The 14,612-nt window shown below is 45.0% G+C and overlaps 1 protein-coding gene across 2 annotated transcripts in view; it reads right to left on the bottom strand.

Moving 5' to 3' along the window:
• The window catches only part of SLC7A1 (solute carrier family 7 member 1), a 56,336-nt gene extending 55,715 nt beyond the window's left edge, over nt 1-621 (bottom strand). The window contains exon 1 of one of the 2 annotated variants that reach the window (XM_064504960.1): nt 427-621. The gene's annotated coding sequence lies outside the window, so the exon portion shown is untranslated. The remainder of the gene's footprint in view (nt 1-426) is intronic. The other variant, XM_064504961.1, reaches the window with a different exon arrangement.
• Between the last annotated feature and the right edge of the window lie 13,991 nt (nt 622-14,612).

Here is a 14,612-nt window from a genome sequence, read left to right as displayed (position 1 = left end):
TAATTGGGAAAGACACACGCAGTTAGGTGAGTTTCGGCCAGGCTTGCCTGGCGGGAGGAAAGAGGGCCCAGAGGCGGCGCGGGCAGCGCGGCGCCCGGCTCGGGGCAGCATCCTCGACGGCGCCGCAGAGGCCCGCGCTGCGGCCGGAGCGGGCTGGGCGGCCCCGGCGCTTGGGGTTTCGTGCCCCGAAGAAGGGGCGATGCGAAGGAAAGGCGGCAGCGAGGGCGGGCGAGGAGGGGGTCGTGCCCGGGGACGCCCCTGGAGGGAGCGGCAGCGGGGCGCGCGCCGCGGGGAGGAGAGGACAGAAAATGGAGGGGTGCCGGCGGCCCCGCGCCCCGCTGTTGCATCATGCAAAATGGATGCCCCGCGCGTGGCCGTGGCCGTGGCCGCCGCCGCCGCCCGCCCGCCCGCCGCGCCCGCACTCACCCGCGGCCCCGCCGAGGCTGGCCCCGCACCGGCGGGCTCAGGCGGGAGGCGAGGCGGCGCCGCCGGCGGCAGCCGCGGCTGGCGTGGCCATGGCACCTCCGCGCTTTCTCGCCGCGTCTTTACACCTCCGCGCGGGCCGCGGGGCTCCGCCTCCGCCGCCCAATGAATGGGGCAGGCGGGCGGGCGGGGAAGGCCGCCGCGCCGCGCCGCGCCGCGCCGCGCCGCGCCGGGCCCTTTCCGGCCGCCGCCGCCGCCGCCGGGCGGGCGCGGGGCCGCGCCGGGCCCCTCCGGCGGGCTGCGGGCGCCCCAGCAGCCGCTTCGGAGCCGCCGGGCCGCCCCACGGCCCGCGGGCGGCCCCGAGCGCGGGCCCCGCTGCCGCCGCGGCCTGGTCTTGTGGCGGAGCGGGCGCTCGGCGGCCGCGGAGCGCGGGGAGGGCGGCGGCGCGTGCTGTGCGGGCGGTGCTGCCCCGCGGGGGTCGGCGCCGCGGGCCCCGGTCTGCGGCGGCCGGGGGGAGCTCGCCGCCCGGTAGTGGGGGATGAAGCCGGGGACAGCCCCGTTGGCGAAAGCGTGCTGAAAAGCGGGGCAGAAAAATGCCATGGAAATGCTTCATCTGCTGTAAATTATAGAAAATAATAATAATAACGAGAGCAGTCCATTTGGTTTATCAAAAAGATGGAGAAGTGGCTTCATTCAACGTATAAATATCTTTACAGGAAAAAATACAGCGTAGTAAAGGCTTCTCTAATCTACCTGGGAAAAAGGTAACAAGAAAAAAAGCCGGGAAGCAGAGTTTAGACAAATTTGGGCTATGCACATAACTGGAGAGTGGGCAGGTTAACTGCAGCAGCGCACGCACACCCAAGGGACAGGGGAGACAGTTCGTCTCCACACATTGAGAAGAGTTTTTTTGCTCACAGACTTTAGGCAAACACAATATCATTAGTTCCCGGGTAATAAAGTTTAAAAAAAGCTTGTACTGAAAACCTGCTTATGCTTTTTCCCCTTAAACTCTATGTAAATGGCAAATGAGGGGGTTGGACTGAACTGCCTGTGCATCAGCTGCCTTTGCTGTAGTCTGATTAGCTTCTGCAGAGTATGACTGATCGAGCGATGCAGAGGATGAAATCTTTGTAACAGATAAAGATGGACACAGCTGGACTTGAGTCAGGCCTTTGGCATTGGCTCCTGCGAAGCGTCATGCCCCAAACCGAGGAACTATGTTGTTGATGAAATCATCGTGGTTGCCCCCACAACTGGGACAAACAAATGGCCAAAAAGAGCTGTCAGTAGTTTGTTGTCAAGTAAGAAAGATGTCTGAAGGGGGACAGCGTGGGGTCTGGGCCAGACGTGGGTAAATTTCCATTACTGTTAATAAAATCTGTGGTGAGACCACTGTAAAGAAAGTTTCAAGTATGCCGCAGGATGGGGCAGGAAATGAACATGGATCTTGAAGAAACTGTCCAAAATAAAGTGGAATTTAAGAAGAAGAAGAGTAGAGTATTAAGTTTAGCAAGGAAAAACAAACAGTGGGGAACAGTTGGCTGAGCAGCAGGTTAGAAAAAGGTCTGGAAATTACAGTCGATCTCAAAACTGTTGTAAGACTAGTGTGTGGTACTTAAAAATGCAAGAAAAAAACCCCACACCTATCTCTCTTCTAGATCATCTTAATGGGAACATTGTATGCAGGATGTAGAAAGTAATTATGCCATCCTGAAGTAAAAGTTTGATAAGAAACACAGTCATTAATGAAAAGCTGAAGGAATTGCTGTTTTTTTCCCTCACGAAAAAATGAGGAGACCAGTCCTTCAGTGAATAAGCAGGCAAAGGCATAAAGAAATTGCTTAATGTCAATAACCATAGGTCCACACTCATTAACAATATCCCACTGAAAAGGCTGGGGTAAGCAAAGAAAGCCTTAGAGTGATGTGTCATTGGATAGTGTTTCTTCTGCAGCTGCTCCACGTGAGACAAACACCAATATCTGTCCTGTTGCAGTCTGCTTCTATCAGTCACTCTTATAAAGTTCTGGTTCATCTCCTAGGTGCATTAATCAATATGGCTGAACAAGTAAGGGGAACACTGGTCTGAGGTTATAGGTCCTAAAATTGATGTGTTCAGGAAAAAGAACACCTCTTTTATACCAAGTTAAGGTATCCAAGAACTCCTGATAGAAAGAACAGCCCCCCCCCCAAAAAAAAAAAACAACCCCAAAGTTGTTCTGCAATTTTCCTTCTTCCAGCTATCATTAAGAAATTCTGTATTTGAAAATCATTTATTGCACCCTAATCTGTCATTGTGTTTTTATTCAGCAGCTGGACAGCCTATTCCGGTTCATTTTAATCTATGAAACATAGGAAATGGCAGTATTATTCACTGCATTCTCTTTTCTTCAATTCTGGACCTCACTGATACTAACATCCCAGTAAGAAACACTCCAGCCAAAGGATAGGCTAGAGGCATGACACAGACTGGTCATGTCTCACAGTCAGGCTGTACGTAGGCATCCTACTTACAGAGGAAGTCTTGCCTGCTGATGGAGCGGTGAAGGTAACACCTGAACAAAACAAAACTGTGCTCAAAGTTTGGTGGTGGGAGGCACCAGGCAGCAGTGAGACATGCAGTTTATCATGGTGTGCGGTCTTGGATTTGCCCTGCTCCGTGAGCTTTGCGCAGTATGACAGAAAAGGAAGGGAGGGAAGGGAAGGTAACTCATTCTGCAGTTCAGGTTCTTCAGGAAGATGAGACAACACCAGGAATTCATTTGAGCAAGCGAAATTGTCCACATCCGAGCTTGGTCCCGTAGTCAGACTTTACAGTCAATAGGCATTAATTCTAAAGAGAAGCCTAAAATGGGTCAGCTGCATTTCACCCTGGGAGTCTCTAGTTTACTCCCCAACTGTAGAAGGAGCCTGCAGCAATGATTTTGGATGTTGATATCTGTATTACAGACATCCACAATTAATTTAAACTATTTCTGTTCCAGAACTCCTTTCTAGAGTCCGTTCCTGGAGCTCAGTCATGTTCTTGTGTTAGCTTTAGGGCTGAGATTTCTGACAGAAGGGTCACCATGAAATGCAACAAGCTACATGAATAAAATAAAAGTACTGATTGTTCCTGTACTAATACCTACTATTAATTGACACATGATATTAACATCACCTTCAGTATCTGGGTTGTGTACAACTTAGGTTCTTTCACGCTTTTCCATCCTGAGGGCCAAATATTCATTTAGCATTGTTCTGAGGGACATCTGGATGCAGTGGCCATCATAGGTGTAATGGTGAGAGCCATCTCTCCTAGCCTTACGTAGCTATAGTGGAGATCACACAATCACACAATCACAGAATAGTGATCTGGAGATCATCTAGTCTGATTCCTCTGTTCATGCAGGGTCAGCTGGAACGAGGTGCCCAGATCCAGTTTTGTATATCTCCAAGGATGGAGACTCCAAAACCTCTCTGGGCAACCTATTTCAGTGTTCAACCACCCTTACATTGAAGAATTCTTCTCTTATGCTCAGATGGAATTTCCTGTGTTTCAGTTTGCGCCCCTTGCATCTTGTTGTCTCAGTGGGCATCATCAAGAAGAGTCTGGCCTCATTTTTTTTACACTCTACCAACAGATACTTATAAACAATGATAAGATCCCTCCTGAGCCTTCTCGAGGCTGAACAGTCCCAGCTCACAGCCTTTCCTCAAGAAAGATTCTCCAGTTATCTTTGTGGCCCTTCACTGGACTTGTTCCAGCAGGTTCGTGTCTTTCTTGTCCTGGGGAGCCAAGAACCAGACCTAGGCGTGGCCTCACTAGTGGGGGAGAAGGATCACCTCTCTCAGCCTGCTGGCCGCACTCTTCCTAATGCAGCCAAGGATACTGTTGGCCGCCTTTGCCACACAGGCGCATTGCTGGCCCATTATCAACTTGTCCACTGGGACCACCAGGTCCTTCTCTGCAAAGTTGTTCTCCAGCTGGTCAGCCCCAAGCCTGTTCTGGTCCATGCAGTTATTCCTTCCCAGGTGCAGGACTGCACTTTCCTTTGCTGAATATCATGAGGTTCCTTGCTGCCCATTTCTCCAGCCTGTCAAGCTCCTTCTGAATAGCAGTGCAAACATCTGGTGAATCAGCCATTCCTCCCAGTTTTGTATTGTCTGTGAACTCACTGAGGGTGCATTCGGTCTCATTGTTCAGGTCATTAATGGAGATGTTAAACTGTATTAGACCCTGTACCAACCTGTGGGGGACCGCACTAGTAACCAGCCTCCGAAGCCGGACTTTGTGCCACTGATCACACTGTCTAAGCCTGGCAGTTTAGTCAGTTCATCCATGCATGCTCAGGCAGTGTCTCTGTATTCCTCCTGTGCCACCTGTCCATGCATCCACCTCTTGTACACTTCCTTTTTATGTTTGAGTTTAGTCAGGAGCCCAATGTTCTTCCATGCAGGCCTACTGCTTTGCTTGATTTCCTGATTGTTGGGATGGACCATTCCTGAGCTTGGAGAAGGTGATCTCTGAATATCAACCAGCTCTCTTGGACTGCTCTTCCCTCCAGGGTCATATCCCACAGGATTCTTCCAAGCAGGTCCCTGAACAGGCCAAAGTCTGCTCTCTTGAAGTCCAGGGGTATGATCCTGCTTTTTGCTTTTATCCCTCCTTTCAGGATCCTGAACTCCACCATCTTATGGTCGCTGCAGCCAAGGTTGCCCCTGCCTTTCATACCTCCAACCAGTTCTTCCTTGTTTATAAGTACTCTGAAGCACCCCAGTCAACTTAGTCCTCCTTTCTGTGGAAGCTATTTCATGCCTTTGATCATCTTTGGTGCTCTCTCCTGAACCCTAATCCTGAGGAGGATGCATAAAATACATTCCTTTAAAAGGGTCTGGCCACATCCCAGCCACCCACTGGGAACAGTCCCTGGCCCATAACATCCTCCAGATCATACCTAAGTATTATTCAAGACAGTGCTAGTTGCCCCAGGCCAAATCTGTGCCAAGGACAATGCTAACAGTTTGACATTGACTCCATCTCTACTTGTAAATCAAACAAATCTAGGGAATATTCATGGAACTTAAATCATCCTTCTGTTACATTTTTAAAAAGTCCCTGGCACAGTTTTGGTCCATGCTAATTTGTATTGTTCCAGATAATCCTTGGTCACAAGAGTTGTTAGCACAAACCTGTAACCATTACCTGTTCACATACCACTATCCTGTTTTGGAGGGTAAGAGAATGTAATAGGGTGACATTAGCGATTCTGTTGCATAAGCAGAGAAAAATCTTGGACAAGTTTAATTGTCTAATATATAAGTAGTCAATATGGCTGGTCATGGAATAGTGCTTAGGGACATGCCCTGGCCCTGTTTAATGAAAGAGCACAGCTGTAGCCCAGGTGTGTGAAATTAAGTATAAAATGAATACTGATACAGGGCCTGCCCACCACAAGAGCACAGTAGGAAAGGCAATGAGATGGACAGGCCTACTGTGACTAAGCATTCGGACATTTCCTGCAACATTTATCTAGCCAAATGTGAAGGTGCAAAGGAGTGTGTATCTGGGGAAATGGGGAGGCCCAGGAGACAGGATTTTTAAAAACTTTGGCTTCCCAAAGGACAGGCACCACCTCAGTCTGGGCTCTGTCAGCATAATGTGGGTTGTGAACCGTCATGGCTGCAGCAACAACTAAACAACTTTCCTTCCCTAAGCACACGCAAAACAGCCAATAGCCTGGTGCCAGAGCAGGAAACTAGGCCCTGCTCTCCAGTAAAAGACACTGCAACCTCCACAGTTGTGTACAGTGTGTGCCCCTGAGGAAAAAGGACAGAGCAAGAGCAGACAGTCTGGAAGTTGCACCTATTCCCATGCTTGAGTTGAAACAGAGGTCTCCTGCTTTGAAGAGCATTGTGACAGGCTGGATATTCCTTTTCCAAATAAGCATTAGCTGTACCAGAAGAAACTACTGGAACAAGGACACACTGCCTTTCAAACAGCCAACATGCTGTTGGCGTCTTTGGGTAAGGGGGTCACTCCCATCTCCTACGGCATTTGAATCTCACTGGAAGCTGGCAGATGCTCATGAACGGCCCTCTTGAGGTGCTCTGGCTGCAGTCCTGCTCAGCACCACTCAAGGAATCAGCCTAAGCTGAGTGTTTGCCCGCTATCCCAAAGGCTCCACAGTGCTGGCTGTGGAGAAGCTACATTGCAGGCCACCAAGCAAGTCTATGGGCTGGAGGGTACAGTCCCACCCTTAGACCTCCCAGGCCCATCTGCGGATATAAGTTTTGTTTGAGAAAAGTGATGTTCAACTTAGACCTGTAACTCACACTAAGGTTTGGAATTAACTGCGGAATCACTGATGTATCCTAGTGACAGGTAAGATGAGTCTCTAAAGCCATATTTTATAACGCACATCATTGCAGTATTGAGTCCTCGTACACATTAAATCAAATGAACCCTGACGTTTTGTTTATCTGTCTCTTGCCTGCCTCTTGCTTGGTTGTGGGAGTGAGGTGTTTTTATTTTACTCCTTTCCAAGTGAGCAAGCCTTACAGTAATAACCTCTGACAAATAATGTTATTGACAGATAACTGCAAATGGGTATTTCCATTTCAGTGGGAGGATCTTCTTTCCTGCTTTGGCGAGAGTGATATTGTCATGTTTCACCCTTTCTCCTTTATTCCATTTCTTTCTTTTTTCTGCATGTGCATTGATGAATTCAGCAATAGTTCAGGGACTCAGAAATCAAAGGAAGAGGGTTAAACAAAACTGATGCAACAAAAGCTGGGCTAAGAGGTCACCTTTGAATCAGACAGTGTATTTTAAAGGCTTCTAGACCAAATTCAATTCTTGCATTGCTGAAAACAAGGAGAAATGCCAAGAATGGAGTCACTCCAAATTTACGGCAGTGAAATGACAAGGAGAAGTGTGCTGTATGCATTTTCATAATTTTATTTCGAAGCCAAAGGGACTTTTTGGAATGTGCTCAGCCAAAGCTGTGGGAGGTGTTATTGTAATGTAAGACTTTTTGTATTCGTTTACAGATGATTTTTATCTGAAACCACCACCCTTAGTCCCACCCTTTTCTCTGTAATCTTTTCTTAAAATAACCAGAGCTAACATCCTGTAACTGCTTTGGGTTAGTCCCATTCTTAACAAAGTTCTTTCACCTGCTAATATACTTGGACTAGTTTTCTCATTCATCTTCTCTCTTTACTTTCCCATAAGGATTTAATGGGTGTAGCAAACTTCCTTCAGAATGTTGTGTTTATTTGGGGGGAAGCAGGCAATGATTTTACTGGAAATTATTATTACTACAGTTCACATGTTCTGTACTCTCTGAAAGTGCTGGAGATGAAAAAGACTTTGTATTTTCTGCTCTTGAAAGATCATTGTTTCTGGCAAAGCCACTTAGCATATTCCAAGCTGTGAGATGACTCACAGGCCAATCATTGAAAACTCAACATCCAGGCATGCTGAGGGATACTGAGAAATGCTAAGCCAATTTTCTTGGGAAAGCTACAATGTCTGTAACATATGTATTTTGTCATTTTGGTTTTGTATGTTTATAAAAAAAGTTGAGAAACAGGCTACATTCAAACAGATTTTCTATATGTCACCGAACAGATGGTTTATTTTCCATTTTTCAGGGAATTTTGTTGAGTTTTTAGTGACGTTTGAATTGAATATTTAGAAACAGTAAAAAACAAATCATCAGAAATAACTATTCAGGACTATACAAATTACACAGCTGTATAGTCTTACCACAGTTACTAGTCTTACTATGAACATCCTATAAGTCATGTTGCTCTTAACAGATTGATCAAATCTCATACACACAGCAAGAAGCTCCAGATAACCGCCTCCTGGATGCCATTCTTCTGCAACAGAGCCTGTTAATATCTCACCCATTTGCAGGGCAGGACCAGGCATTCCTCCTGTGCTGGGACACCCTGCACCAAGTGCAGCTGGTTCCTGCCAAGCCAAGCGCCATGGGGGAAGGAGCCTCACCTCAAAAGGACCCCCATCACAGTCAACAGACTTGCCTCACCGCCCTTGTCACGTTGCTCTTTTATGTGCTGGAGACAAAGATATCTGAGAAAGTCTGTGTAATACATTTCCTGGGAACATGCCAGAGTCTCAATTTATGGGAAAGTGGATAAAACATTTATTTTACAACCTGAAGAGGCTCTTCTTGACTTGAGTGAACCCAAAGTCAAGTACCCATTGAGTGAACTGCAACTGGAATTACATGTTGCACTTTGTCTATTCTGCTCAGCTGAGCCTGCGTCCTCCTCCTAGTTAGTGGAAACCCTCTTCCCATAGCACTGGAGAAAGATTAAATCCTATAATATCTTTTCTTAAGCAAACTATAGCATCTATAATTCCTACCATTTATTTGAAGTTAGGATCCTAGGGGAGCCAAAAACTGCCTGGTTTTTCCTTTGTAAAGAACAGCAGAGCTGCACAAGAGACATCCATAAGCTCAGCCTCAGAGATAAAATATTATTCCTGTGAGGGTCAGCCCTACGATTCAAAATATGGGTTCAAGTCACCCTCAGATAGATCTGTGAATCTTCCCTATCTCAAATGAATGCACTAATTACTGAGTTACAGATGAAAGGGAGAGTCCAATTTCTTTTTTTAATTTGTATACCTCAAGCCCAAAATCAATTTCAGCCCAGAATTATGCATAGGAACAATTTTAAATTGGCCAAAACTATTTTAGGATGAATTAAATTATTTAAATCACAAAAGGTCCTTCCAGCTCCAGTTTGCTTTCTCATCTACAGTGGTCCTGTGGCAAGTTTCAACAGAATTTGGAGAAGAAATATTTTAATTCCCTTGCTCTCAGCTCACTCATCCAAGCTACATCCAAGTCCTGCATATTCTTTTTTGCACAAATTTCAGTGAAGTGATCTTCCCAGTCTTCCACAGTTAAAACTCTCAGCTAGGAAGCTGAGAGGAAGGTGGAGAGAAGGGTGTTTTGTGATTTACAGTATGCAGCAGTGTTTGCAGTGTGTCCATGTGAAGGTGGAAGGTGTTGACTGGTGTTCTTTGTACTTTTCTAGATCAAATGACTCTAGTGGTTGAGGAAGTTTTTACTTGTGACTGGAAGGGACAGAAGCCAGTGACATACGTGGTTTCTTACACTTTTAGTTTCTTTTCTTGATTATTGTGACACCCTTTTCTTGTGCCTTGAGAAATTCCGGCGTGCCCTGCTCATTACCAGACAAAATGCTGGAAAAATATCCCTCTTCCTAATCTGGTGCATTGACCACATTATTTTCTCTTTGCATTATTTCTCTCTTTACAGTCTTTTACTATCTCTCTTTGAAATATTGCACCAGATAGCATCTGCTGGTCTGCACAAGCCTTTTCGGGCCCTCATCTCCCTTTTGGTATTTAGAGGTTGATTTCTATCTCCGATCAACCAGGATGCCAATGTCCATTACCAGTGTGGCAAATGTGCAAACAAGTACTTCTGAGTTTCCTTCTCAAGTGTGGAAGACACCATTGACCACAGTCACCTTCTTATCTCCCTTTTAGGTCTGCTTTGCAGCAATGCCTAAAGATAACTTGTGAGAAGGGAGGCTGTTAGTGTGATGAGATCACCATCCTCTACTGTAACAGATACTGTCTGCTTGTTTCCTTGTCCTCCCCATTTGTCTCCAGCTATTTGTTGTCTTTTAGGATACAGCTGTGCTGCTGAAAAAGAGGGCATAAGACCGAGCTCAGGTACTGGACCCTGAACATTCACACTACTCACTTGCTAGTTCACTTCTTGGCTTTGTTTTGGGTCACTCCAACCAGCCCTCTCCAAGACAAACCTATTAGAGAGGGCTAGTCTTAAGATGTGCCATGAGGCAGTCAGTGCCGCTTGGCTTCAGGGCTCAAGCTCATAGAAGTTCATTTAGATGTCCTTAAGTTCTTTGCAATGTTTCATTTCATCCCATTCCTATCAATAGAATTGTCATTGTCATCAGAAACTCCAAGCCATTTGCCTTCTGATCATATCTCCTTACTTTGATCTGAGCAAGTTTCATCAACACAATCTGTTTTTTTGTTGCTAAATCCATTAAAAACAATATTAAATGAAACTGATACCAAGATAGATCCTGATGAAACTCCATTAGTAACTTTCCTCCAGCTTGGTAGTCCTCTTTCAACACAGCCAAGGTCACTGCTCTTCTTATTAGTTCCTTACCACCTTCCAGTTCATGTACTAACCCTTTCCTCAGCTTAGCCAATTTCCAAGATAGCACTGTATCATTTACTTTACTGCTGTCTGATTAGATTAGATTAGATATGTTGCATTTCTCTTGTCTAGAAAGTTATTTGCTTTAATCAAATATACCAGGTTAGTTTGGAATGGTCTCCTTTTGAAAACCCGCTTGCCTTTGAGTCCCATTTTCCACTTAAAGCCATACCTTTATTTATACCTTTCCTTCAAAATGTGCCTTAATATCTTGTGTAATGCTAAAACCAAAGTCCTATCCCACCCCCCCACTCTTAACTTAAAAGTAACTGCATTGGCTGCAATTCACCCAGTTGTGTGGTTCCACCTCTGACTTAAAAGATTTGTGACAAAAATCTTTACTTCCGGATTTCCAACTACATGCTCATATTTTTTTACAGCTCTGGGATACAGATTATCTGCTTTTCAGCTACAGTGCACTAAAATCTGTGAGTTCTCTTCTAACAGTTTTGTCATAAATTGTCTGTGCATATCCCTGCTCCCAACAGCAATGCTTATTTGCCCTTCTCAATATCTTTGCTGGAAACTTTGGACAGTTAGGGCTAAATCTAAAGAGGCACTTGGCAACCTGCCATGCAACTTTGGTTGAGTTAAGGCTTCTAAATTCAGCACAGTGGTCCAAATCCTCTTCCAAATTTACAGAGGCCAATCAGCTCAGATGCCATCTGATCAAATGACCCCCACCTTCCCCTTAGTACCAAAGCCCCCGTTCTACCAGGAGCAGTCAGAGAACAATCAACACAAAGTGTGAACACTGAGTTCAGATGGTGCTGGCAGGTTGTTTGTTTTTTATTTTAAACAGCAGTTGAACCCCAAGAATCCCTCTGCCCCTCTGACTGCCACTTATCACAGAACAAGAGTCATGTTGCTCTTTTCTGCCCAGGAATTTTGCACTCCTCTGAACCTGAGGGCTCGGCTTAAATGGATGGATACAGCATGCCATGCATCCTGCTGTCTACAGAACTCTCCCAGTAAGTCAGATTAGTGCATCTTAGGTTGAGAAAGGTTTAGGACTAGGCTACATATAATTACTTGGGCTATACTATGCAGGGGATCCCTACTAATCCCTACTGAAAAAACAGTGATCCAGTTGTTAATGACCCCTAACAACTTCCCTTAAGCAGTACACAACTGAATTCATCCAAGATACCTCAGCAACATCTCAGTCATTTAGAGTATCCCAGTATCAGAGCCTAGACTTATATTTCTAAATAAAATGGGCTAGATGCTGTTCTCTGTCCTTGTGGACAAGCTGCACAGCACAGCTTGTATCCACACAGCAAACCCTGTTCTCCTCCAAAACAAGGTGGCCACCTCCAAACAGCTTACTGGGAACAGCAGTCCCATGCTGCCCCATGCACTGTGCCCAGGCCTTGTCTGGGAGAGGGCTGTCTTGCACAGACCACACCTGTAGCAGGGAACATCCTAACTATTAGAAAGCATAGACAGTCACAGACTAGTACGCCATCCTGGGCCCTAACCATATTTTATTTGCAAACACAGATTTAGCCAGAGAGGCTGAAGCCTTGTTACAGACCTAGAACCAGACAGCATTTCAGACAAGTCTCTTCAGCATTTCCTCGTGAGTGGCTCAGGCCCCACAAAGGATGCAGTAGATTCTGGTCCTGGGAATATAACTTTCTCTCACTTAATATACAAAGGACTTAAGGCATCTTCCTCAGTATTGTGAATTTTGTTCCCAGAGCCAAATTAACTTCCTGGCATTACAGCATTGAGTACCCTCTTGGGTCTGGCCCTTGATCTAAGGTCCTTGATCCAAATGCCATGTTTGATCTCAGCCTTCTACTCTGTACACAGCAGCCCTACTTCCTCCTTTTTGTATTCTGTTTCTGTTTGTATGGTTACCAAACCTTTCAGCATTTATCTTCAGAAATCTTTGCAAGGTCTAACTCAGCTTGACTTTTGGCACTTGCTGCTGAATTCCTACATTTTCTGACCTTCAAGACGTAGCTGCCTAGACTGACTGACCTCCTTATCCGTTCCCATAGACTGTTTACACCTAGTATCCTTCCTTAGGCAGTCATTCAGCCAGGTAATTCTGGAGAACTTCCCATTAGTTTTTCCCTTGTTCAGACTCCAAATTCCAGAAAGATTTTTTTTACTTCTTATGCAAACTGTTAGCCTTCTCTATATGTGAGCACTGAGCTAGTCAAACCTGTTAACTCCACTCACTGCTTTTCTTACATTTCTTGAAATTTTCCCTGTGAAATAAAACAAACAAGAAAGATAGATACTTTTTATCCATTTTCCCATTCCATTTAAATACTACCAGTACTCTGATCCAAAGTTATTTATTCTAACCAGGTCTTCTATATGTTCACTACCATGACTAAATTTGAAATACATCGCCTTTTGCCTGTGACTGATAAACAAGTGTACTATCACATCCCTGTGTTCTTGAGTCTGCAGTTGGACTATTAACCTCTTCCATATTGACAATTCCCAGCAATATTTATTACTGTTCATATTACAGAGACACTAAAGGTCTAGGCTTTTATAAAAAGAGGCCTCTAACACCACCCTAGTTTCCTACTTTACCATCCTTTCCCAGATGATTTTGACTCAACTAATTGTTTTCTTCTTGCTTTGTCTCAGTTTTCTTTAGCATCTGTCATTGTATCATCATTCAGTAAATGATCAAGAAAGCAAATAAAATGTAACGGATCATTAGGAGAACAAAGAACTACATAGAAAACACTGTTATGGCTATAGTTTTTCCACATCTTGAGAACTGCACCCACATCTCAAAAAGAAGATGCCAGAGCCTGAAAAGGTTCAGAGAAAGGCAAGAGGAAGATTAAAGATACGAAATGGTTTCCATTTGAGGAATGGCTGATTAGAGTTGAAATATTCAGCTTCAGAAAGATACACTAGATATCGGTGAAATTATGAGTGCTGTGGGGAAGGTGGTTTCCATTTGAGGAATGGCTGATTAGAGTTGAAATATTCAGCTTCAGAAAGATACACTAGATATCGGTGAAATCATGAGTGCTGTGGGGAAGGTGGTTCCCATCAGTCCATAGAAAGGATGTTCACTTCTTTTCCAGGAAAAGAGGTAGGGACTACCAAATGACACTAAGACAGGTTCAGAAATAACAAAAAGAGGTGGTCCTTCTCACAGTGCCTAGTAGATCTGTGGAACTCTTCAATAAGAGGTGTTCTAGATGCAAAATTTTATGGGGATACTGGAGCAGTACTTGGAAGAGGGATCCACTCAGAGTTACAGATAAACCACAACAGGGTCTAGACTGAAAAGAATTGGAGTTTGGGAGAGTACTCTCAGGGGAGTACAGGGAATACATACTTGCACTGTTATTACTTTCCATTCTACAGCTCCTTCTGGCCATTACTGGAAGCAGGATACTGGGGAAGACAAAAATCCTTAGCCTGAACAGTTACTGCTGCTTTTATGTGGCATGTTCTTCCATACTTGCATCCTCTTTCCATGGTTCTGGTATTTTCTTTCCATGGTTCTGGTATTTTGCTAATATATGTTCCTACACTCTGCTCTGCTGCTTCCCATTTTTTCCAGTTCAGTCCTTGCATTTATGCATGGATTTGGTTATTTCTGTCTTTCTATCTGAATTAGATACAGTCTTCTAATAGTATCACATATCTGACTTTGATAGAGGATTCACATGCATCTGCTGCAAGGAAGGAACTAGTGGCCTTGCTTAATTTCAACATCTCTTCAAACAGTCCAGGCAGCTCATGATAAGCAAAATTCTTCTTGCCTTCTGTGACTGCTCCATATGATGGTGTGATCCCCAGCATCTGAAAAAAGAAAAAAACAGGTTCTAGTTTCTGGGTATGTCACTGAGGTCTCTGAAGAAAGCCAGGCGCACAACATGAATTAGGAGCCTGTGAAAAGTATTGTGTAAACAACAATTGCTGTGTTAAGTGCGAGGGAAATTACTGC

This window comes from Dromaius novaehollandiae, chromosome 1, assembly GCF_036370855.1.
Source record: "Dromaius novaehollandiae isolate bDroNov1 chromosome 1, bDroNov1.hap1, whole genome shotgun sequence".
NCBI lineage: Eukaryota > Metazoa > Chordata > Aves > Casuariiformes > Dromaiidae > Dromaius > Dromaius novaehollandiae.
Note: the sequence above shows the minus strand (reverse complement) of the source record. Positions and strands in the feature narration are given on the sequence as shown.